Source organism: Papaver somniferum, chromosome 2, assembly GCF_003573695.1.
Source record: "Papaver somniferum cultivar HN1 chromosome 2, ASM357369v1, whole genome shotgun sequence".
Classification (NCBI taxonomy): domain Eukaryota; kingdom Viridiplantae; phylum Streptophyta; class Magnoliopsida; order Ranunculales; family Papaveraceae; genus Papaver; species Papaver somniferum.
The window spans coordinates 51,543,920-51,569,731 of NC_039359.1; the positions used below are offsets into that span (position 1 = coordinate 51,543,920).

General features: G+C 34.8%; 1 pseudogene; it reads left to right on the forward strand.

Moving 5' to 3' along the window:
• Positions 1 to 22,642: 22,642 nt before the first annotated feature.
• LOC113353257 lies at positions 22,643 to 24,778 on the forward strand (annotated as a pseudogene).
• Positions 24,779 to 25,812: the final 1,034 nt, after the last annotated feature.

Below are 25,812 nucleotides of genomic sequence, written 5' to 3' on the forward strand. Positions count from 1 at the left end.
TGTTGTATTTCAAATGTAGGTTTCGAGTTATGAGGAAATGCTTGAGATAGAAAGTGGATTTCGGGTCACATTACTTAAAATTTGTATTGCATGGATGATTATGGGTCACAAGTTTCGAGTCTGTGATAGGTTTCAAAGGACTTATTCCTTCTTCTTTTTTGGTGAGAAAGTTACCTTAGATTTAACGAAGCGGAGGGTTCATTAAGGGTTCATTAAGACTTCTTTCAATTAAGGGTTCCTTCCTAACAAGACTATCCAAAAAATAAGGAAAGGAGATCCAAATATCCTTGACACAGTATTTTATAGCCTGACGTGTAAGTCGGTCTGCTAGATTGTTTTTTAACACGCCTTATAGTAATACACACAATTTTAAAAGAATGACAACTAGAAAGCAAATTCCGACAGTCTTCAAGAAGATCACTGCTTTAAGAATTTTAACATCTTTATTCACTTTTTTAATCAATAAAGGGGAGAAATATAAGTGTTAATCATTCTTCTAGCATCCGTAATAACTTTATTCAAATCTTTATAGTAATACTCTTGAAGATTACATCATACTTTAACTTCCAAATGAACCACATAACAATAGCACATATACTTGGCCAACTAATAACAAAAGGGGATATGCCAAGGGTATGATCATGCCAGTAAAGAAATAACTCATCAATCTAATCTAGATCAGTAGTAACTAGATGTTGCAGAGATACCCCAAACCAAATATGAGATGCAATGGGACACTTAACTAATAAATAAATGCATAACAAACTCTTCCTCATTTTAGCATAAAGGACATTTATCATCCATGTAAGGCTTATAGAACTTAAGAAAGAAATTAACAGACCGCATCGAGCAAAGATTTTCCACATGAAGAACTTTATTTTCGGAAGACAATCAATTGACCAAACTTTCCTCCAAAAACAAGCACTTCCAAAGTACTATTCTCATTCATATAAATCCTGTAAGCTGATTTAATATCATTTTTCTCTTCCTGATATACAAACTTCCTGATTTATTTCAATTTTGATCCAAATCTATCGGAATTGATCTGATTTATTCAGATCTTCCAGATTGATCGGGTACAACCATTAGTTACTAGTATTATTAAATAAATCATTGTTTTCTCAAACGATCTTAGGGTGTAAATATGATTATGATATGTATTTTTTTAAAAGCGGCCATGATTCTATGATTTTCTGAAGGTACATGGATAACAAGAAGTGATCGTGATAGCGATGATTTGGGGATACTATTCCCTTCTGGGACAATTTACTCTTAAAGAATAAGAAAAATTAAATAGGGCATATTATTCTCCTCCGAGAAATATTAATCCTAATGTAGAAGACAAATTCAAATGACAGGAATTTATTTCACATGCCATATTTCAAATACCAGTTTCATCTATAAAACAAGATATATGTAAATTTTTATTGTTCCCATCTTTGAAGTATTTGGAATTGATGTATTCAATTTTGACATATTAATGAAATCAAGAGGTTTCCTTCCCCCATTTTTAGTATGAGGCTACATTATTTTATCTCTTTGACTAAGATTCACCCTAATCGACCGAATTCTAATAACTTCTTTTGAAGTCAATGATGAGTTTGGATGTAGAATTTTAAAGGTGGAATTTATGAGTCTAGGGGATTTGGTGCAATAAAAGCGTGACCTAAGGTATTTTTTAAACTCAATTCCGTGGAATTCCATGGAAAGTCTTTCCTTGCCTCCTCCGGGAAACTGATTTCATGGAAACACTTTCCATGGAATTGTTTCCTTTCTCTGTTATCAAACACATCCTATAAATTCTAGGAATTTTTATTGAGTTACCAAACACACAAAAAATTTACATGAATCCAAAATTTATAATCCCATAGGATTATAAATTCCTAGAAACAGTGAATTCTGAAAACAAACCAACCATAAATTTATTGTTGTTTGGAGACCTTCTTTACTCTTCAACCAATATTTATGCCTTAATATTTTGGATTACAAGTGGGATTTTGTGCATGGTGTGAGAATTTTTTGCCAAAATGTCCCTGAAAAATACCGTGCTCGTTCTAATGTAAACGGCATAGTACTTATATTCTCTTTCCATTTATTTTATTTTATTACTTTTAATAGGAGAGAATTCATCGTGGTGATTAATGTATTCTCAATCCTCCCCGTTATACCCTGTAATGGCGGGATCGAAGAATCTAGAAGGCACCTCCCCCAGTTTCCCCACTAATTTTAGTTTAACTTAATATTCGTTTCCTATTTCTTCATCTTAGAAACATCCTGTTTCGAGTACTGGAATTACTCGAATTCGTATGGTGATAGTATTGGGGTTTTTTAATTTTACAGTGAAATCGTCTCCATTGTAACTTCCGTCAACAAGGTAATCTCTAAATCTTCAATCTAACTCATCTTTTCTTTTAGATCTGACTTATTTCTAACCCTTTATTAGATTTACTTTTCTTAAGTTTTAAATTTGAGTTTTTTTTGGTTATCTTTTTTGTGTTTTTGTTTACTCATTGTTAGGGTTTTCCTACTTTATTGTAGGGTCGTGAATCCCCTTAAATGTGCTTGAGAAGAAGAGGCATAAGCTCTTAATCATTCCCCTAACTCATCATTTTTTTAAGTTATGCGTTCATAACTTGTTTTTTTTTTCTAGCAAAATGTTGAAATTTATTGCTGAGAGAGCTTGTGAATACATGATTCTCATTTTTTTTTTCTGTTTTTTACTAGAGATTTATCTCCTTCAGAAATTTCTAACTTCAGTTTTGTTTTTTTCTCTGTTGATATAAGATTTTAGATGAAACATAGTATTATTCAACATAAGCATCATACTGATATTAATGTATTTGTTGTTCAGAAAAGGGAAAGAAAGAAAACAGGTGATGCACCCCCTCCACGAGAATTAAAATTGGGATACTTGCACGCCAAAATGAAAATTGGGAATATAACACCGATGAAATTCGTGCTTGTACAAAGTAAGTAGTTATCCTAATTTGTAATGTGTGCAAATTTTGGTTTTGTGACAGGATGACTGCTCAAAACAGATCAAAGAGGGTACAATTGTTGTGAAGCTAATACAGATGCCCTTGTAAATATTTGGGTGCAGAACGTCCTGGAGAGTAAGGACCGCAGGTAGAAAAGTTACCCAAAGTTTGCTTTACTTTTCTAAAATTTTAATATTTGTGATTTTGTTTATCTAATTTGGGTGTTTGTTTGGTGATTGTTAGGGTTTTGTCCTACAACATTCATTTACCAGAATCTACGAGAATAAACTTGATAAGAAGGGGCATTAGCTTAAGCATTCAGAATGGACAAAATTTGGATGAGAATGGATAGATTATCACCCAATACAGGGCAGGAGTTAACGATTTTATCAAAGTTGCTACTCAAGATGCACGAAGAAGGAAACTAAAGAAAATCTTTTGTCCATGTGGAATATGTGTAACCATTGTCGTAAAACTGAAAGCGAAGTAAGATATGATTTGTTCCGCTATGGTATTGACCAGAGCTATACTTGTTGGACTAAACATGGAGAATCTTCATGCTCCTCATGCTAGTAGCTGTACTGTTAATTTTGAAACTCATCCTTCTACAGAACATGAGTTTGAAGAGGGGCCATTGGGTGATATTCCAGACAGTACTATAGATGATGCTCCAGATTATGTTGAAGAGGCAACAAAGATGGTCGACGCGATACTAAAGGACTTTCCAGGTGATCGTAGAAAGTTTGAGAAGTTAATAGAGGATGCTAAGAAGCCTTTATTTCCAGGAGACTCGAAACTTACCAAGCTGTCGGCATAATCAAGCTGTACAACTTGAAAGCGAAGCCATGGAGTATCAGACAAGTTTTTTGGTGAGCTTTTAGATTTGTTGAAGAACGAGATGCTTCCTGATGGTAATGAAATTCCTTCTTCTACATATGAAGCTAAGAAATCCATTAATCCGTTAGGGTTGAACTATGTGAAGATACATGTATGTCCTAATGATTGCATACTATATAGGAAAGATCATGAAAAGAAAGAAGTATGCCCAACATGTGGGGAATCAAGATGGAAAAAGGATAAGATAACATTGAAGGAGTGCAAGGGGGTGCCTGTAAAGGTTTTGTGGTATTTCCCGATCATTCCACGACTGAAACGTTTATTTTTGGTGAAGTACATAGCAAGAAAATTGATATGGCATGATCGTGATAGAAACAAAGATGGGTTGCTGCGTCATCCAGCAGATGCTGAAGCATGGAAGGCGATTGATGAAAGATACCCTGATTTTGCTGAGGATCCTAGAAATATTCGCTTAGGAGTGTCAGCTGATGGAGTGAATCCATTTCGTGGTAAGAAGAAAAGTTATAGTTGCTGGCCTATCCTAACAGTGGTTTACAACCTTCCCCCATCGTTATGCATGAAGAGAAAATTCATGATGCTTACAATGTTAATTCAAGGACCAAAAGAACCAGGCAATGACATCGACGTTTTTTTAGCTCCGTTTATTGATGATCTGAAATTATTGTTTGATGAAGGGGTCGAAGCGTATGATGCCTACAAACAAGAAAGGTTCACATTAAGGGCTGTAGTTTTGTGGACAATAAGTGACTATCCTGCACTCGGCAATTTGAGTGGCTGTACTGTTGGTGGATATGATGCTTGTGCAACATGTGGTGTGAATACACACTCCACATGGCTTAAGTACTCTAAAAAAGTTTCATACACTGGTCATAGAAAATGGTTACCGTCTGGCCATCGTTACAGATATCAAATGAAGCCATTTGATGGCAATCAAGAATTCGGTGTGGCTCCTGAACCAGTGAGTGGGTTACAAAGGTTTGAAGAGGCGAAGTCAATTGAAAATGCATGGGGAAAGAAAGGTAATGGCGGTAGAACATTGGGAAAATCAACAAGGTCGGAGTTTGAGGACGAGGATTCATCTAATCTGAAGAAATTGTCAATTTGGGCAAAAGAGCTTGAATACTTCAAATACAATCTTGTCCAACATAATTTTGATCTGATGCATATAGAGAAGAATGTGTGCGAGAGTTTAGTAGGGACATTGCTTAATGATCCTTTAAAAACGAAAGATGGTTATAAAGCTCGCATGGATTTGAATGATTTGAAGATAAGGCCTGAGTTAGAACCTGTTGTTGCAGGAAAAAGGATGTATCTTCCTCCTGCCTGCTACACATTGACGAAAGAAGAGAAGGTGAAGTTTTGCAAAACATTGTACGAGTTGAAGGTTCCACAAGGGTACTGTTCTAATTTTAGCAGTCTGGTGTCGCTAAAAGATAGCAAGTTGATTGGTCTCAAATCACATGACTACCATGTTCTTATGCAGCAATTCTTGCCACTTGCGGTTAGATCGATTCTTCCAAAGAACGTAAGAAATACCATCATTAGATTGTCATCCTTCTTCAAGTCAATATGCAAAAAAGAGATTGATATTGTTGAATTGGATAATATACAAAGGGACCTGGTGGAGACATTATGCTTACTTGAGAAGTATTTTCCACCGTCATTCTTTACCATCATGATTCATCTCACCGTGCATCTAGTCAGAGAAGTGAAATTGTGTGGACCAGTCTTTACTCGATGGATGTATCCATTTGAGAGGTACATGAAGATTTTGAAGGGATACATTCGAAATAAAAATCGTGCTGAAGGTTGTATTGTAAATTGTAACGAGTTAGAGGAATTTGTTGAGTTTGCTGCCGATTGGTTGTCTGGCGTGGAAACAATCGGTATTCCTCCTTTAAAGTATACTGGAGCTAGTTCTTCGGAGGGTTCAAGTATAATATCAGATGGAAAACCATTACAAGGTGCTCAGGAGGATGTGGTAGATGGCGTATTATTGTCCCAAGCCCACCTCGTTGTGTTACACAATACTGAAGAAGTAAAACCCTACATAGAGTATGTCCTCCTCTTTTTCCTTTCATACAAGTTTATTAACTCAAGTCAGTGGAACTAATAACTTCTTTCTCACTGCCAGCCAACACATGTCCGAATTGAAGCAACAGTATGGAAAGAAAGCTAGAAATGAAGTATGGCTGCAAAATGAACACAATAAAACGTTCCGTCGATGGTTGAACAAAAAGGTAATCATTTCATCAATTTTCAGTGGTTTTTCAAATTTTCCATTTAGGTATATTTGTGCAGTTTAACTATGTTCTAATCAATTGGGCATCTCTTTCTATCCCTGATTAGTACGTACACTATTTGCATCGTAACTGTGTTCCACGATTTCTAATCTAAAACATTAACTATGTAGGTCGAGAAGGAGTTGGAGAACGAAGATGAAATCATGGCAGAGGAGAAGAAGATCTCTAAATATCTTAGGTGGATATCACAGGGCCCGCGTCATTTAGTTGTAAAGTACAATGGATATGACATAAATGGATGCCGGTATCGCACTAAAAGTCGTGATGTTGGCGTAAACCAAAACTGTGGGGTTAGCCTGGAGGCGTCAGGAATGCACATTGCTAGTGCGAAGGACAGTAACCCAAAGATTGCTACATCGCGCTATTATGGAGTGATAAATGAGATTTGGGTTCTTGATTACCACTGCGTAAAGATACCCGTGTTCTTGTGTGATTGGGTACACAGTGGTTATGGTGTCAAAACTGATGAACTTGGTTACACACTAGTCGACCTCAACAGATTAGGGCATAAAAAGGATCCTTTCATTTTAGCTTCCCAAGCTAATCAAGTTTTTTATGTAGAAGATCAAGGAGATCCAAGGTGGTCTGTTGTTATATCGTGCCCTTTAAATGACTATATGGATGACGATGATGTCGATGAAATTGCTGAGGATGAGCTAATGTCTGAGAATCGTCGGCCAGAAGATAATATGGCAGTAGATATGAGCTCACTTTATGTGGACGATGATTCTGACACTTCTTATTTTCGCGATGATGGTCAGGGGATATATGTTGATCCCTGCTTTGAACAATAAGATGGTAGCAACAGCTGGTAAGAGACCCACCAGTTTCAGTATGTTAACAGTACAGTTTCGAAGAAGCTAGATTTGTTTTCAGTTTGTAATTTCACAAGCTGGTAATGTGCCCATAAATTTGATTATCTTTCATCCATGCTTTATTGTTGCAGGTAACTCCTCCTGCTTGTTATTATGAAGGGAGGGTGGATTTTGTGTGTAGTTGTCGTGCTACGGCAGATTCAAAATCGTTTACTTCCATTTCTGCATTCTATTTGCACATATAATTAAGTTCTTATCTTGTTTTACTTGTTATTTATGTTCTGTAATCCGTTGTACTGCCTTGGAAAGAATATCTTATAACTAGCTCGAATCACCAGCAGAATTTTGATGCTAGATAAGGGTTTTCTTGAAATGAATAGAAAGTGTTCATCAATATTCTATCATCTCCCATTGATGTTCTAGTTTTTTCAGTGTTTTCTTATTGATTTTTTTGATTCTACAGTTAAGACTATGATTGAAGTTCAATCTTCACTTCTTGTTTAATTTGTTATGGCAGTAACACTCTGTCTATATAACGGACATCATAGACTTATGATGTTGACCTTTACTCTACTTTCTGCAAGGTACATAAGCATCAAGAACCAAGGGCAATGAAGGTCATGTGCTAGTAGCCAGCTGGGGGTATACCAACCCCTGGTTAGTCTTTTTTTCTTTTCATTTACCTTTCCATTATCTATGTTGGATATATATTCATGTATGGTTGTACCATTAAATTCTTAAAACCTGTCGAAACAAACTACATTGTGCGAGGTAAAGAAAAGCGATGAAGATTTTTTCGGTTAACGGCAAGTACTGTTTTAAGTGGCTTGGAAAATATTATGCTTAACATGTTGGATGCTTTTTTGGTTAATATTAACCACCGTCTAAGGTCAGTTTATTTTTTACTTCTGAAAACTTAACAAAATGTGGAGAAGTACTCATGTCTCGTGATTTAGAATTTTGCACCTCAAAATGTAGGATTTTCACACATGCTAGTTTCATTACTACTACTGAAACTAATAGGAATTGGATCGCTGAGGAGTTGCGGAGTCTAGGGAGGTAGCTGGGGATTTCATCACTGAGGTTGTTGATCAGGTAATTTTTATTATAATATACTATTTTGATTTTTCTTTGTTGTTCGTTTGTTTTTCTAATCCTGGATCATTAGGTGAATATCTTGCCGGTAAGATGAGAAGTTTGGAGTCTTGGTCACTGATTATATCATGCTAGCTATTACATTATTTCTCAATGTGAATGTATAATATCTTTGGGAAGTCAATCAATTCAAATGCACCCTTTATCTCTTAGATGTGTAACTTGTTCTGTATTATAATTATCGACTCTAGTTTTTTTTATCAATTCAGATCAATTATAATTCTAATTAATTTGGCTGAATTGATATTCCACATGCATTACTGATTTGAGTTTCTTCCTTCCGGTACACTGGAGAGTTTATTGTGATTGCTTCAGCGAGGCACAGCTAAACTAGACTGGAGGTGACGTATATAGTATGGCTTTAAATGGCGTAAGTACATTATGCTGATTGAACTGAAATGACGTCAAGGTTTTTTATCTATTTCTTTTTAATAGAAGCGAGACAGATACATATGTGCTCCCTTTGTGATTTATTTGGAGAGATTGATTGAACTGAAGGAATGCATCTATGCAGGCTTGTGCTTGACAGTGATAGAATAGTGAAGCTTGGGGATTTCGGTGTTTCAGCTTGTGTATTTGACAAGGGTGGCAGGCAACGCTCAAGGGATACTTTTGTAAGAACTGCATGCTCGTCAGTTGTTTTTTTTTTCCTTCTAACAAGTTTTTTCTGAATGAAAATCTTCTGTTTCTTCCTTTTTTTTTCCTTTTTTCATTCTTCACCGCTGTACACAATTGAATTTAGAAAACATTCTCATATTTTACGGGATGGCTTAGAAGTTTTTCAGCCGGGAAGTGGATACGATTTCAAATGAGTGGCTGTTTTTTATCTCTTACTGTACTGTATAACAGTTTTTACTCGGCAGATCTCGATTTTTTCCATGAAAACTACTGATACACGGAAAACCCTTATCTCATATGTCTATAAGAACCACTATATACTCTTGTGAAGTTTCTTTGTTTATACACCTTGCACAGCTGATATCTGGTCATTTGGGATAAACTGTTGTAGAGTTGGTCCATGGACCATGGTCATGCTTCCTTCTCGAAGTACCCTCCGATAAAGGTAAACCAGTTTTTTGAATGCTTCCGTGAAACTATTTCAGTATTTCGGAAGAGCTTTTGACTTGTGTGTCTCTTCGTCTTTGTTGAATGTACTGCATCAAATACTGTCCCCATAATATATATTGTATGGATCAACTTCCTATTGACGGCTGTAGTTCTCGTTAGTTGAATTGATTGTAGCTACCAACCCTTGACCAGAGAATGAATAAAACAGTCAACTTGGGTGCTTAAGTGAGGTGTGTTCGGTAGAACTTAAACAAACTAAAGTTAAAATAGATTTTGGTATTTTCTCAGGTGGTTGGGGCTGCAGTACTTGTGAATGGCTGGCTATCTGATTTAGACCTACAACAGTTATCCGCAATGGAAAACTACTGGCACAGGTCTGAGCATTACGTTTATAGCTGAAGCTGCAGAACTTACGACAAACAAATTTTTTCCTTCATTTTGTCATTGATATATCAGACCCGTAATTTAGCTGTAGTGTTTGATCTAAAAATCTGATAGAACAGTGAACCACACTAATTTGGTTACGTTTCAGGAACTTGTGGAAAAGTGTAAAGATATTCAATTTCAGGCACACCAAGGTGCTAATGGAGATGCCACACATGCGGTGTCAGAGACTTAGATGCTCCATGAGACTTAAACGTACTAACTATATTCGCGTAAAGGTATTTCATTGCTATGATCTCAATGAGTTTCTTGTTGGATAAATAAACCTCGCCTGTGAAGCTGGGATCAATATAGTGCATGCTTTCCAGTAATACTGACATGGAAGTGCCTAGGTTGGGAGTTGTCTCCATCTCCGTGATTAGATTTTTGGTGGTCTAAGTTGGACATTACAAGTGGTACCAGCATTGTAAATAGGGATTTCATTATGCTTTCTTGTTAACAGTAAGCTATATATGTTTATGGAATTTTATGTCATGGATATAATAAAAACTCAGTTTATTGTTAGTTATGGCTTTTAAGACTTTTTTGGTGGTCTAAGTTGGACATTACAAGTGGTACCAACATTGTAAATAGGGATTTCATTATGCTTTCTTGTTCATTCTTGTTAACAGTAAGCTATATATGTTTATTGAATTTTATGTCATGGATATAATATTTTAATTTCAATAAAAACTCAGTTTATTGTTAGTTATGGCTTTTAAGACCTTTCTGGGTACAGTATTGATCTAAAAATCTGTAGTCAACATTGGGGGATACTTGGACTAGACACGGTGGGTATTTCTGATCCGTGACCATTACACTGATTGGTCACGGTATGAAATGTGGTCCGTGACCAATGATCAAATTTGGACACGGTGTATGTTAGTTTCCCGGGTTTAAAAACATGAACTTGTCACGGTATAGAACGATATCCGTGTCTAATTGTGCGTATTGGTCACGGTGTCTAACAAAAGTACGTGACCAAAGAAATTGTGGTCACGGTGAAATGTACAAATTGGTCACGAAACTCACCGTGACCAAATGGGAAACACTTTTGGCCTCGCAGGCTTTGGACACGGTTTCTCAAAATTGAAATACCGTGACCGTAGATATTTGGTCACGGTAAAAAACCGTATTGAAAAGGGATTTTTTTACTAGTGACATCATCGTCTAACAACGAACCAACAAGTCACGAATAGCATCAGACTATGTTCCTTTTCCTTCTTTCTCATACTCTTGCCAGAATAAAACACCAACACCTTAAAACCTGTAAAACCCACAGAAGTGTACAGGCTTAGGCCTTCATCTCAGCGAACAAAACACAACCTTTTATTACCAAAGCTTTGCGGAACCAACTTCTCTTTCAGACGACTTGACCTTTATGACTTCATACTCTTCTTACCAACGGTAACGAATACCATCAGAACCGCCAATGTTACGTCCTTCTATTAAAAAATTCTCGAACCCTAGAGATGAGACAAACCAATACGACTTGATATACCTTCGCACAATTTTTAACACACAAAACAATTCTCTATCGCTGAAAAAAAAACTACTTCGAATTTCTCTCCCTCTCCACTCTCTTCCTCTTACCTTGCTTTGATACCAAATGTAGGATCAAGCAAGACAGAGGAGAGCACAAACACGAAATCAATGAGACTACATTGATAATCAATTTGGTGTTCAATTCTTATGGATCAATAGCCTACTTATAGTGTTACAAACTCGACGATCACTCAAATTACTTTCCTAATAAAATCAAACTCTAAATAAAGCAAACTTCTACAAACACAAAGAAACTCTAAATATAGTAAAACTCTAAAACCAAAAATACTTGCTTCACAAGTAGACTTCACGTTCAAGCCAAACACACCGTGTCAACTACATCTAGTAGCTTCCATAATGACGTCAACTTCACCAAGTTACTTCCACTAAAGAAACCTCAACTTCCACTAATTACTTCACTCAGACAGCAACAACTTCGACTAGTTGCTTCCATGAGTAGCTTTACCAATATCTTGGTTTAACTTCCAACACTATCATTTCATGTTGTTGAAAGAGCTCTTGTTGAAAAGAGTTGTTTGTTCCTAGCTCATGTCATCCTTTTCACAAGTGTAAATGTTTTCCATATATGCATTTTAATCTCTAAAACCAGTAGATAGCACCACCACCACCGCCGCCGCGTATAATAGAGGAGAATTTAAAATGTGGGGGCCAAGAGCATTTCCGTTATAGGGTAAAAATATTTTTTTTCTTGACACAGGATTTTGGCCTCCATTTAACATAAATTCATCTCCAATAATTAGATTGTACAAATTAGAAGGAAATTAGAAGCGGTTAAATATAGAATACGAAGGTGCTAAAGAAAGTTTTCCTTACACTTTCTTATGAACCTCGATGTCATATTTTACATTAATTTTCTTTTTTAATAATTATTTGAAGTAAAATTAGACAGTTAAGATTTTATCACATAAGATATTTTGAGGATTAAATTTTATACTATTGTAGATAGTTTATTAGCTGTGGGGTTATAATTTTACTACATGTGTAACTCATAAATAAAGATTTTAATAAGACTTTCACGTAGGATTTTACACCCGATACTGAAGATGCTCTTAAGAAACAATAATTAGAGGCTTGTTCTTGCAAGTGTATATAAACTTTAATGCATGAGTACATAACTTAAGTGTTTTGAAATGTAATTTAACTGTCAACAGGAAAGAGTACCAATATATGCTTTTCATACGATAATATTCTTTATCAAGACATTTCACTGATGTATGTCCAAATTCGCGATACTTGAAACACCGGGTTTCAGTAATTATCGTTGTGTAAACAACAACATTGTTGTTTTTATCTCATCCTCAATTTTTCTTTACCATTATCATAACATTTATCATCCCATGTACACTTTGTTTTCCAAACAAAGGTATTTTTGTTATCCATGGCCTTCGAAGCTATGTCTTCCCTTTTTTGAAATAGTGTTTTTGGTTAAAGATTTTTATCTTTCCCTCTAGATGATTTATTGATAGTGTGGATAGATTATTGTTATATGTGATGAAATGGTCCTTTGACTAGGTTTTTAGCGGCAGACGCTGAAAAATTTGTACATCATATTGAGATTGTTTCTTGTAATGGACGTGACTCGTGAGGGTTCGTTCCTCAGTCGAACGAAATTTTTATTACTAGTTAGGTTTTGAAGCCTATCATCTTTCTCGGAAGTTTTCTATTTGAATATATATGGTTTTAAAATTACTCCAGGCCTCTTCAGATATCTTACATATATAAGAAACATTATTCTTAAAAGCCTTATTGTATTGGTAATATCATCAAAACTATATGAATTTTTCTTTGCCAGTAAGGTTTTCTTCTCATCTAGCTTTCCTACCTTTGTGAGTCGGTCCATAGGATTTGTCGGTGTCATGCCCCTTAACAACTAAAACCTTCCCGCTAAAAATCATGGGATTATAGAAATGACGGCATTATAGATTTCCACCACAGGATAAGTTAATTTATGCTTGAAACTCTAGCTCAGTCCAATTTTAGATTGAATCTAATTTTACCCATAATCTAATCACTTATGAAAAAAATAATTGAAATACAATAGCTATTCAATTGTATATCCATGGCCCCCGCTAACTCTAACTTAAAGTTTATGATTTAAAGATTCAAGTGGCCTAATAAGGGGCATATAGATTTCTTACATGCCTGCACATGGATTTAACTAGTAAACTTTTGTCACATGTGGATTAATTTTCTTTGTTATATGAGTCACTATTAGATAGTAAAATGGAAAAGGTGGAATTTGTTAGAGCATAGCTCGGTTGAACCCACTAAGCGTTGTTACGTCAATTTTTGTTGTCATATTTTAGTATCAAAACTCATCTAGTGTCGCTTGATTAAATACTAGAGTCAACTTCGTTTAGGTTAGACTAGGAAGTCAAGGAATATTGATACGCACAAGTATTACTCTGAAGACCTGAAGAAGAAGAAGAAGTAACGACTGCAACAAAGACATCATCCTTCCACTTGAGGTTAGTAAACTTACTTGACTTGTTTCCATTCCTAACATATCTTTCAAGTCGTATTATATTGAAAACATAACATACGAAGATGTATATATACAACACTCTAAGGATTAGACTTGGTCATATCATTATAATCAAAGTGTCATGAAATTTATTGAATTACGAAGTATAAACGCTTATCTTTTGGAACTTCGCAAATACAACATCAACATAATCTTTGTATTTTTTTTATTTGATTATGTGTAAGGTATAGGTGTGATATCATCCTAGAAAACTATGTATTATTACATTTTCTTTAAGGAAGTATATGTATGGACTTGTTTTATAATCGAAAGGGAAAATATGATTGGTCAGGTTCTTTATTGAATATCTTTTGGATGACCAATGCAATATGACAAGGTAGAAACTATCTTGACTCATATCGGGAATTGAGATATAACCGGTCATAGACTATCATATGTTGTATGTTGTAACCGTTCAAAAGCTACTTTGTGAAGCAAGGTATAATCGCTCACAAGCTACATTGGGAAGTTAGTTGTAATCGGTCACAAGCTACTTTTGAAAGCAATGCGTAACTAGTCACAAACTAACTTAGGAAGTACTTAAGGTGTAACTGATCACTAGCTACCTTTGGGAAGCATGGTGTAACCGGTCAAAACATATATTGGGAAGCATGGTACAACCTGCCACAACCTAAATTGTGAGTCATGGTATAACCGATCCTAATGAGCATAACTAAGTTTATGATATTCACATATCTCTTCATGTTTTCTGTGATCTTGGAATTAGGGTTTGCTGAGAGAAACTTCTAGATGTGAGAAATTATTTGAACATGTACATAACTCTTATCATAAAGTGTTCAAACATATCCCTTGATGCTCATGGTGATCCCATACCGAAATATTGAAAATCATTTAATTATGATTTTCATAATATATGTTTTAATTACAAGCAACTAAAGCATATCCTATGAAAAATATTATTAGTTAATGTTATACACTAATAATAGAAGTTTTCTAAGAAAGATCTCGGAAAAATGGTTTGTCATCTAATTGGAAATAGGAAAATCGAATTTAGGTACTTTAATGCATATCTTGAGAATATTTTCGGTTTTGGAATTTCCTTGTTGTCCAAACAACCTTTTTATAAAAAAAATATTAGTTCGCATTTCTTGCAAACCATCCTAAGATCTAGGAACAACTCATTCGTGTTGTTTCTGGTGGAGTCGTTTATTCGTTGTTATATTAGTTTTCGATTATTAATAACGGTTGTTGAAACTTTCATTAATTGCACCTAGTTTTTTTTATTCTTGAGAACCTTCTCTTTTGATATAAGGCTCACTCAAACTATATCAAAGTATCGACGGGATCTTTCGAACCATTTTCGGATCTAAAGACATCTTGTGATAATACATTGTTAACAGACTCTGTTTTATGTGTGATTGATCACGAGACGATTCAAATTGTGTTGTGCAGGTTATTGTAGTAAATTGAAGATTTGAAGACGAAAAATATTATCTTATTAGTTTTTGTATCTTGTGAATATAATGCACAAACCTTGATCGGCTGGGATACAAATAGAATCGTGTTTATCTTTGATAGACTTGATTGTCTAGTTATGTAAGATCGGCATCGCTCTACAGTTACCCTTTGAGTTTTATATTGATTAATTGAGAATCTAGAAATTTGTTATTTCGGTAATCAAGCTTTTGATTAAACTAGAAATTTGTTATTAGTTTAAACGGAAGAGCCTTTGTCAACAACTCAAAAAATATATTTTACAAAAGATTGATTAGAGTGGTTACCAAATAGATTCATTCATTTTATGTTTGGAATACGATCCAAAGGAGTAGCTATTCACATGTGTGAATCTCGAAGTCAAAGGTGCGGGGATACTGAGGAAACTAAGTATCTAGGGGTAGTCTAATTGGTCTCAACTATACGAAGTTGATATTAGATTTTGTATAGCGGCTTAATTTTGAGAGTATTCAAAACTGGACAAGGTCCAGGGGTTTTTCTGCATTTGCGGTTTCCTCGTTAACAAAATCTTTGTTTTATTTACTTTACTTCCGCGTTATAATTTATTTATTATAATATTACACTTTTACGTTAATCTGAATTACTTGACATTGATCCTAATAGTCAATCGGCTTTATTACAATAACTATTTTCAAGTAAATATCTTTTTTTCGTATTGTCTCTACCTCGTCCATAGACAATCACACAATTATAGGAATTAAGTTGTATTATCTCGACTATGTCCATAGACAATCACTTAAATCGGACTCATAGGTTGATATTTAAGAGATTGTGGTGTATTTGGGCACCTTCATTTTTTTTTATAATTATTGTCTTCTTTTCCGTGATAGTCTTAATAAAATTTGGTCATAAAGTTTAATTTATTGTTCCTGAGTTCTCGATGGACCGTGCGTGTGAACCACTCCAAAACCTTCACACAAACATGAACGGGCCAGGTGGTTCCCGCTACCCAAAAGGGTCTCATTTTGTGGGATAAATGTGTGATTGGGCGGTTTATTGGTGGTTTTTTTGCACGATTCGTATAAATTTTTTGTTTATTTTTGTTAGTTACGCCCAAGTTTATTCTTTTAGGTTAGATCATAGTAATATTAGGGCAAACTCTTCTTCTCAAACACTAATATAAATTGTCACATAGGTTACGTCTTGAGATCAAAAGGCTATCCACACCAAAATATTTTTCCATGGAAACAGTCATATGTTGTTGTTGTGGTCACGTTGATCCCTTTCTTGTAGCCATATGGTACTATTTGTGATTTGTCCATGGATTAAAGTCTAAACCCATGACATGTACCATAGATAAGTGTATGGTCACATAATTAATTTTATGTGTCTAATGTATATGGTGGCATCAGACACGCCTATTCCCCTAAGGTAGAAAAAAAAATTATTTAGCCACTTCGGGTTAATTATGTGTCCAGATTTTTTTAGGGTTATGTAGGCATTTTGGTTCAATAATAAGTGGAAAAAAAATATGTATATAGCCGCTAGTGATACAGAAAATGGGTCAAATGGACGGAATCAACAAAAACTAGGTCAAATGGATGTGTAACAATTTGGTTTGGGTGAAATGGACAGATGCCACTTCATTTCAGAATAGACATTTGTACCCCCACTAGTTCTGTCGACATTGAAAACATTGACTACATATCTTATCTCTTTGCTAGCTTTCTTCCTCCACCACAAACAACATCTCTTCCTCCACCATCTTCATCAGCAAAAAAACCAACATCATCGGGATCAGTATTATCTTCACCACCATCAGCAAATACCAACAACAATATCATCTACACTACTACCATAAAAAACAACAGCATATCATTTCCGCCACCACAAAAAACAACCCCCAAAGAAACCACCTCCAACAACAATATCAGTATATTCTTTCCATATCTCGACCACCACAAAAACAAAAAACACCATCGTCGTCAACAACACCAACACTAGTAGTGATTATTTTTTTTTGAATACTCAAACTTAAATTAAAGTTAATTTATGAGATTGATTGAAGCTAAAAGAAATTGGGTTTTGTTTTCTATCAAGAGTAAGTTTCCTAAACCTAATTTTGATAAAGCCCTAATTTTATTTTCGATGCATTTGCATAGATACTCATTTACATTTTGTTGAATTTTTTTAGATTAAGGGTTAGAATCTGATGCAATTGAGTACATCCTTGTTTTTTGTTTGTTAGAAAACCGGTTTTAGCATGTATTTCCAGTGAATGGAACATGGTTTTAGCATGTTCACATTGAATGTGTTTCATATATCTTGTGTTATAACTAGATGAAACTGGTTTGGTCTTGTGTTTCCACAGGATGATCCTGGTTTCATCATTTTTTGCTACTAGTTGAATCTGTTGTACATCTTATGTTTTTCCTGGATGAAACTGGTTTCATGTTGTGTTTCCACAGGATGAGTCTGGTTTCATCATCTGTTTCTACTAGTTGAATCTGTTGTACATCTTATGTTTTTACTGAATGAAACTGGTTTCATCTTGTGTTTCCACAGGATAAGTCTGGTTTCATGATCTGTTACTACTAGATGAGTATTTTGTACATCTTCTTGTTTTAGGTTGCATTGGATTTAGTTTCATCCTATTTTTATACAAAGATGAAATTGGTTTCATCCTGTTTTATATTGGGTTAAATTTGGTTTCCCCTATTCTTAGCTAAGATGAAATTGGCTTCATCCTGTTTTACATCGGGTTGAATTTGATCTCGCCCATGTTTAAAGTAGGATGAAACTAGTTTCATTCTGTCGTAATTTAGGATTTTTGTAGTAGGTTTTCTTAAAATTGCTTAAAAAAAGCTTTTATTTGGTTTCTATGTGATTTTTTTGTGATTTATGTAGTGGGTTTTTCATGGATGGTGGATTTCTGATTTTGTGCGTTGTTTCTATTTGCAGGGATTGTTTAGATGGAAGGAGGTGAATTGTGACTCAACTTTACAGTTCGCAAGTATGGCCTCTCTTATAATCAGCAACAATATTCTAACAGACGATGTTCCACATATATTAGGGAATTCTCAAAAGCTGGCGTCTATAGAGCTTAGTTCAAACCAACTTACATTTTATGTTCCAGAAGCTTATTCACTTATATGTCGTTAATAAATCTGAATCTCTCGGGAAATTATCTTAGGGTTCCTTTTCAAGGTTCTTATGTTTGAATTGTTAGTTCTACTGTATTTTTCATCTCTAGAATCCTTAGATCTGTCGAAAAACTCGTTAGTAGGTGTTTTGCCTTCAGATAATGTAATTTGCGGATATAAACAAGATTTTTCGGTCGAAATATGAATAAAAGGGCATTTTAGTACGTGGGTATAAAAAATAGTTATTAAAGTTGGGTGAAATAACCAAACAGGATATTTGAACAGTATCTTTTGGATTCCTATCCATATAAACAATATCAAAACTTACCAGTCTGTTTCGCCCAGGAATTATGAATTTTGGTCTTTTTAACCAATTTTGTGCTAAGATATTAAGTAGACATAATTGGACATGAAAATGGAGGGATGTATGGATACAAAAACTGAAAGTCTGGACAATATAGAATCTATAGATACATGAGAAGTTATGAGACTCGTGCAGTAACAGCCGACTTCAAATTTTCAGGAAACATTCTTAGTTTTGAACAAATATGACAAGTGAGAATTACTTTCTTTTAACAAAACCAACATGGGTGGTGATCGTTAAAAATCATGGAGGTGATTACGTGATTGCATAGAGCTCGATGACAACATTAAGTCTAAAAAACTTTAAAAGAATGGCAGTGAGTCAGGTTTCATATACCAGTAATTGTTCACATCAAAAAATATAATGAAAGCAGAAATCGAAATCCCTAAAAAAAGTAAATATCAAAGAAGTAAATCATCTCCCAAACACCCAACAGTATCAGCGGGTGAAATTGGACTCTACTCTCCCTTTTTCATCAAAAGGGTAGATATACCCGGAAAAAAATACACAAAGTTTACCGGAAAGCACAACTATTTTCAAGAAAATAAAATCCCAGACTAATGATGAATGAGAAAAATGTATACAACTCTATTTACTAATTAATTTTTGTTACCAATAGCGTGTTTCGATACAAATCTGCTTCTGATTTCTGCTTTTCCAAAAGTCAAAGTCAAAAGCAGAAGGAAGGAAATATTTTTCGAAACGGGACTTAAAAAATGGCCCAATTCCGAGTATATGGCAAAATTTTAATTCCGAGTATATGGCAAACATGACCAAAGGGAAAAATATGACCAAAAAGTACCGCCCATGTCCCTGAAATGATGACGTACACGACTGCATGATCAATGCAGTAAGAACAATTTTTGGAGTTCACTAATAGTGCGTTAGAAATATTGACCAGTCAACTGGACTCATTTTCAATGGTCAACATCACCCGACAGCAGCCAACAGTCAACAATACGTTTTTCTAGTGTCCGGTAGGTGTACACCCTGGTATTTGGGTCAGTCAACTGGACTCAATGTTATGTAGTCAATGGTCAATAGTACGTTGACTTTATATTTGCTGGATTCAGTGAGACCTCATGTGACCAAAACTGTTGCGAAAATTCTACTTTGTAAAAAAGGTATAATACCATTGCCAAAAGTCCAAAATGTCGTTTTTGTAATTTTTGAGCTGGAACAATACGTGCCCGGAATATCTCTCTGTCATAAGTCCTTTCCCGATAAACAGTTCAAGAAGAAGTCAGAAGAAAAATTATTTTTCTTATAGCACGTTTGGCTAAAAATGTGCTTCTGACTTCTGATTTTCCAGAAGTTGAAGTCAGAAGGAAAACTATTTTTCTTCAAGAAAAGTTAGAAGTCATTCTGAAAAATTATTGTTAGACTAATTTTTGATTTTTCGACTTCCAAAAGTTGAAAGGAAACTTCTGAGTATGCATCCAAACACAAATAGCGCGTTTGGATACAAATTTGCTTCTGACTACTGCTTCTGGTATCCAAACGTAAATAGTCATTCTAATAGTCGTTTTGAAATTTGACAACAAACTTTTTTTTTTTGATCAAAAGGGAAGTTGTATTAAGAAGTAGAAGAATGTACATAGTTTCTACCAGAGGTAGATGAAAAAAAGAAATCTATAGATTACATGAAGATATAATCCCAGCTATAGTTCGCAAGTATGGCCTCTCTTTTTATTTGGTTTCTATGTGATTTTTTTGTGATTTATGTAGTGGGTTTTTCATGGATGGTGGATTTCTGATTTTGTGCGTTGTTTCTATTTGCAGGGATTGTTTAGATGGAAGGAGGTGAATTGTGACTCAACTTTACAGTTCGCAAGTATGGCCTCTCTTATAATCAACAACAAAACATGTCCCAACAAAGCAATCAGTTGACTCAACAAGACCACCTCTCTCTTTAGTTGCACGGACCATGTCCCAATTAACTAAATGAGATGTCTTTGCACTATCCTTGTATTCCCACAAGAAATTACGCATCTTCTTTTCTAGGATCTTGATAACTGAAGCAGGGGTCTTAAACAACGGAAAATAATAAGAGGGAAGAGAAGACAAGATACATTTCAAAAGAGCAAGTTTACCTCCTCTAGATAAAGAGATCCTTCTCCAAACAGATAATCTAGCATCAAACTTCTCAAAAATTGGATCCCAAATTACTTTCGAGCCAGACTTTGCACCAAAAGGCATCCCCAGATACATAAAAGGTAAGCAATCAGTTGAACAACCAAATTCCTCAGCCCAGATAGCTAAGTCAGGTACATCCCCACACCAATGAGTCTAGTTTTAGATGTATTTACCTTTAGACCAGCGATAAACTCAAAGCAATGTAAAGCAGAGAATAAGTTAATTAACTTGTGACTAAGACTTAAAAAAGAAAAGAAATCTTGGTCAAATATGGTATAAAAAGACTAAATTTAAACAAGAGATTGATGAAAATTTGGGTTTATTTTTTTCTTTTAGAGAGAGAAGAAGTAGTGCAAGTAACAATGCCTCTTTTACAACGTTTATGATTCCAGAACGGATACAATCATTTCCAACTAATTTTGTTTCACACCATAATTTTTCAATTTTGTTAATTCAAAGAAATTGTACACGAAATAATTAAGTTTGAATTGACTGAGGGTTAATAATAACCAGGGACTACCAATTTTTTATTACGGAAAATGGATCATTTGTCCAAATATTTCTAAAATACGGTTTTAATGGATGAGTAAAAATTGGTATGGGTGAAATGGACACAAAAAAAAACTAGCAAGGATGAAACTGAATTCATCCTAGGTTAAACTTAAAAAATAGCAAGGATGAAACTGGATGCATCATGTATAAATTAAAAATAAGAAAAAGTATTTGACAATGGGCAGGATGAAACTGTTTACATCCTGGCTATTTTTATATTTTGTCCATTTAAACAGTATCAAAATCTAAATGTCTTTTTCACCCAAAAATTATTAATTTTGGTGTTTTTAACCAATTTTGTATTTTGATTATTAAATCGATTTCCACAGAAAATGCTCAAATAATATCAAATTTAATTGAACGATGGAATCGCGGTTTTCAATTATGTTTTAATTCAAAAACATTGAATATGAACTCCGTCTGTTTATATCAAATTATGGGTTCTAACAATATTTCGGGACTGCAATCATGAGAATATCAAATCAATCGGATTAAATTTGAATGAAATTGATTTATTTTTTTCATTGAAAACAACGTTGCAAAAAACGTTACTTACAAAAATCTAACCACATCTATATAGGACTCCGATGTCAACTGGGTGGTGCCAGTACAAGCACAGTCCAGCAATAAGACGTTAAAATTTGAGCACAACTCAGTTCAATACGTGACTTAGCCTAGGACGGTCCAGCATGTTAGTTTCGTTGGTTGTGTTGGGCTAGCATAATTGTCACAGTGGCACAACACTGCACGCGGTACAAATAAGCATGTGGCATGGACATCACATCATGTTAAGAAAGCACAACATAATATGCAAAAATACTACAAATACATCAAATTATGTATATATTTCATAAAAAAGTCTTTATTCTAGTTAATTTTTGATATTTAAGACATCGTTATATTTACTTCTTTTCATAACAACTCATAGGATTCCAAAATATTTGAAAAACACAAAATAAATGTATCCTATTGAGCATAATACGACACAACACATTTATTTTCCGACGACTACACAAAACAACACGTCATCTAGTATGGCACAGCACGACAAATCTTAACCTCAGGGACATCACAACACGGCACAGAACCGCTAAGCACGTGACTTCGTGGACTGGGTTGTGTTGGGCCGGCACGCTTTACATCTCTTGGTCTCCTTTCGTTTGTCCAACAGGAAATCTACCTTCCATCGGCTGATTAAGGGCAAATTAGGGGGAAAAAATTGTGAAAACTTCAGTTAATTAAAAGAATATATCCCAACTGTCTATATATTTGGTACCGAGGGAGTACAAGGTCTAGTTCATCTTTAACTAGTTCTGCATTTCGCTTTAGTTTCCAGGAAGGATGTCGACCACAATGGACGCAACTAAAATCAGTCAACAAGATGATTTGTGGAAGAATATGGAGCTCGGACTGATTTCCGATGAAGAGGTCAGAAGGCTGATGAAGATTGGGATCCAAAAACGTATCAAATGGGGCACAAAACCCAACGAAACAACACTTGCTCAACTCCTTGACTTCAATAAATGTAATGATGTTTATCATTTTTAATCTGCTTAATTTAAACAGGTTGCTTATGTTCAGCTCACTTGATTACTCATTTTTGTGGTTGTTGTTGTCGTCGTCGCCGATACCGCTTCGTGGCATGAAAATGGCAACAGAGATAGACACATTAGAAAACCATAAGATTTATGAGACACCGGACTCATTCAACCAGATTCTCGGCGGAAAAGAGAGGTAAACTCACTCTAAATGTCATTTGATACATGATTATCACATTTATTGGAAGACTAAAAGCTAGTTTTTTTCTTCTTCTTTTTCTTGCATATATTTTTGTGACCAGCGCCGGTTTGTTTACGGATGAAACGACTATTACGATAGAAGAGGCAAATACCAGAATGATGGATTTGTACTGTGAGAGGGCAGGCTAAAAGATGGTCACAGCATATTAGACCTAGGGTGTGGAGCTGGGCTACTTGTTCTGCATCTTGCAAAGAAATACATAAAAAGCAAGATCACCGGAGTTACTAATACGTCATCGCACAAAGAATACATACTAGAACAGTGCAAGTAAGTATTTCTGTTTTCTAGTGAATTTTCTAAGCACTGGAGTTTTCTAGTGAGTTTTGGTTTTCTACTGCAAGTATTTCGATTGTCTAGTGAGTTTTTTTTTTCTCAGAAAACGTAGTAAAATTAATCTGCCTAAACTATTTCATTCTTCTTCCACTTTGTATAGAAATCTCAATTTATCAAATGTTGAGATAATATTAGCGGATGTTACAACAGTCGATATTGAAAGCACATTTGACCGTGTATTCGTCATCGGACTGATCGAGGTATGGAGTATATTGTTTATGTCATAGATAGATACCGAAATGGTAATTAATCTTTATTTTCATTTGTTTTTACTTTTTTTCTAGCATATGAAGAACTTTGAACTATTTCTCCGAAAATATCAAAATGGATGAAAGATGATGGTTTACTTTTCTTGGAGCATTTATGTCACAAAAGCTTTTCCGACCACTGGGAGGTAAGCGCTTACATACAAGAACAGTTTTTCAACTTATGCAGGGTGATTTTAAATGAAAGTAAAAAAAAGTTTAGGTTAATGATAAATTCTAACCAGCTAACTTTCATACTTCTTTTTGCAGCCACTGAGTGAGGATGATTGGTACGCCAAAAACTTTTTCCCATCCGGGACATTAGTAATACCATCAGCAACATGTCTTCTGTATTTCCAGGTAAAAAGCAGAGAGGGACTTTATAGTGATGCTCGTACGTATTTGTCACACAAAAAGTGATTCTATTCTTTCCAATTTTTTTCTTTGAGACAAAAGTGATACTTTAATAGTACATTTCTAGAGCTATCTTTTTCCCAAGATTACTCTTCCTTTAGATGACTTCAAATGTTGTTCCTTCAAGCTAATTTAAATATTTTACTTATGAGGATGTGACGGTTATAGATCACTGGATTCTAAGCGGAAATAATTTCGCTCGTACCAAGTAAGATGTCACAAACTTGGTTGATTATCTTCATGTAAGAGCTTTATTATTCTAATGTTAGGTGTTTAAATGAGTCAAAATGACTGTTTCACAATATGCAGTGAAGTAATATTGAAAAGAATAGACGGTAAAATTGAAGAAGTAAAAGATATATTCATCTCATTTTATGGGATTGGCGAAGAAGAGGCCGTAAAGCTAATCAACTGGTGGAGGCTACTGTGTATCACTGCAAATGAGTTGTTCAAATATAATAATGGTGAAGAGTGGTTGATCTCCCAACAGCTTTTCAAGAAGAAATAACTCTTTATTTTACAAATAAAATAATAAAATAGCATGCCACTTGTTTATTCATGGAAGAGCATTGCTATCCCCCGCAGCAGAGCTTTATAAGCAAGCAGCTTATTTGTCGTTGGTCATCTCTCCAACGGTTGGATTAAATTCACTTAAAATCAACAAAACATTTTCAGTTCCATACAACTTTCTTTTTGATGAACAGTTCCATACAACCGGCAATCTTATTTTATTGTAAACAGGTCCTTTCAAGAAATTTCCATTTAGCACTATGTCCTTTTTCTTTATCCTTATGTCTTACTCCAACAAATTCGTTCTTCTGTTGCTTAGTAATTGAGATTCATCCTTGACAAAAGCTAACCAAGTTACTGTGATGAGCACTAAGAGTTGTACAAAATAGAGAAAAACCTCAAGTTCACACTTTTCCTTCAGTTTGGGTCTTGTTTGAATTCAAATTAAGGATTTAAGTACTTTATATATTCAATCCATGATCTGGGAGATGAGCAATCGTAATTTCATTATATGTTCTTTTTCTTTTTTCTTTCTGGTCTCTATAATCTCTGTGACCTCTATGCTTATTCAGAACTATCAACACGAAAACTGTCCCCCTCGGTAAGAAAACATAATTGTTGCTTTCCCATTTCTTGTTTCAGTTTAATTTACCAAATTTTCATTAATCACAACAAACCAATAAATCTCAATGAAATTCTGATGTTTTCGGAAATATCTACAAAAACATAAAATCCCTGAATATTAGAATTGATTCTCTTCATAAATCAGGTAATATCTCTACCAACCTTGATAAAATTAAAAAACTCCATGCAGAATTAGGAGAATGATACAAAATCAAGAATGACTATTATCATCAAATATCTAGGGATAAATTTTTCAAGGAATATGACCAAAACACAGAATATTTTCATGCTAGGGCTTCAAATGGGAAAAGAATAAATGAAATTCACTCCCTTAGAGAACCGTCTGGCCTTTGGATTTCAGATAGAGATCAAATCAATACCCTTCGGGTTAATCATTTCTCTCAGATAGGCACATCGCAAAGTACCAACTACATGAAAAACTTATCCAATATCATAGTTCCTTGTATTTCTGCAGAGGAAAAATTTTCCTTATCCGTTACTCCGTCAAAACAAGAGATTTGGCATACAATATCAAATATGGTTCAGTGGGGGGCTCCTGGGCCAGATGGATTTTAACCGGGCCTC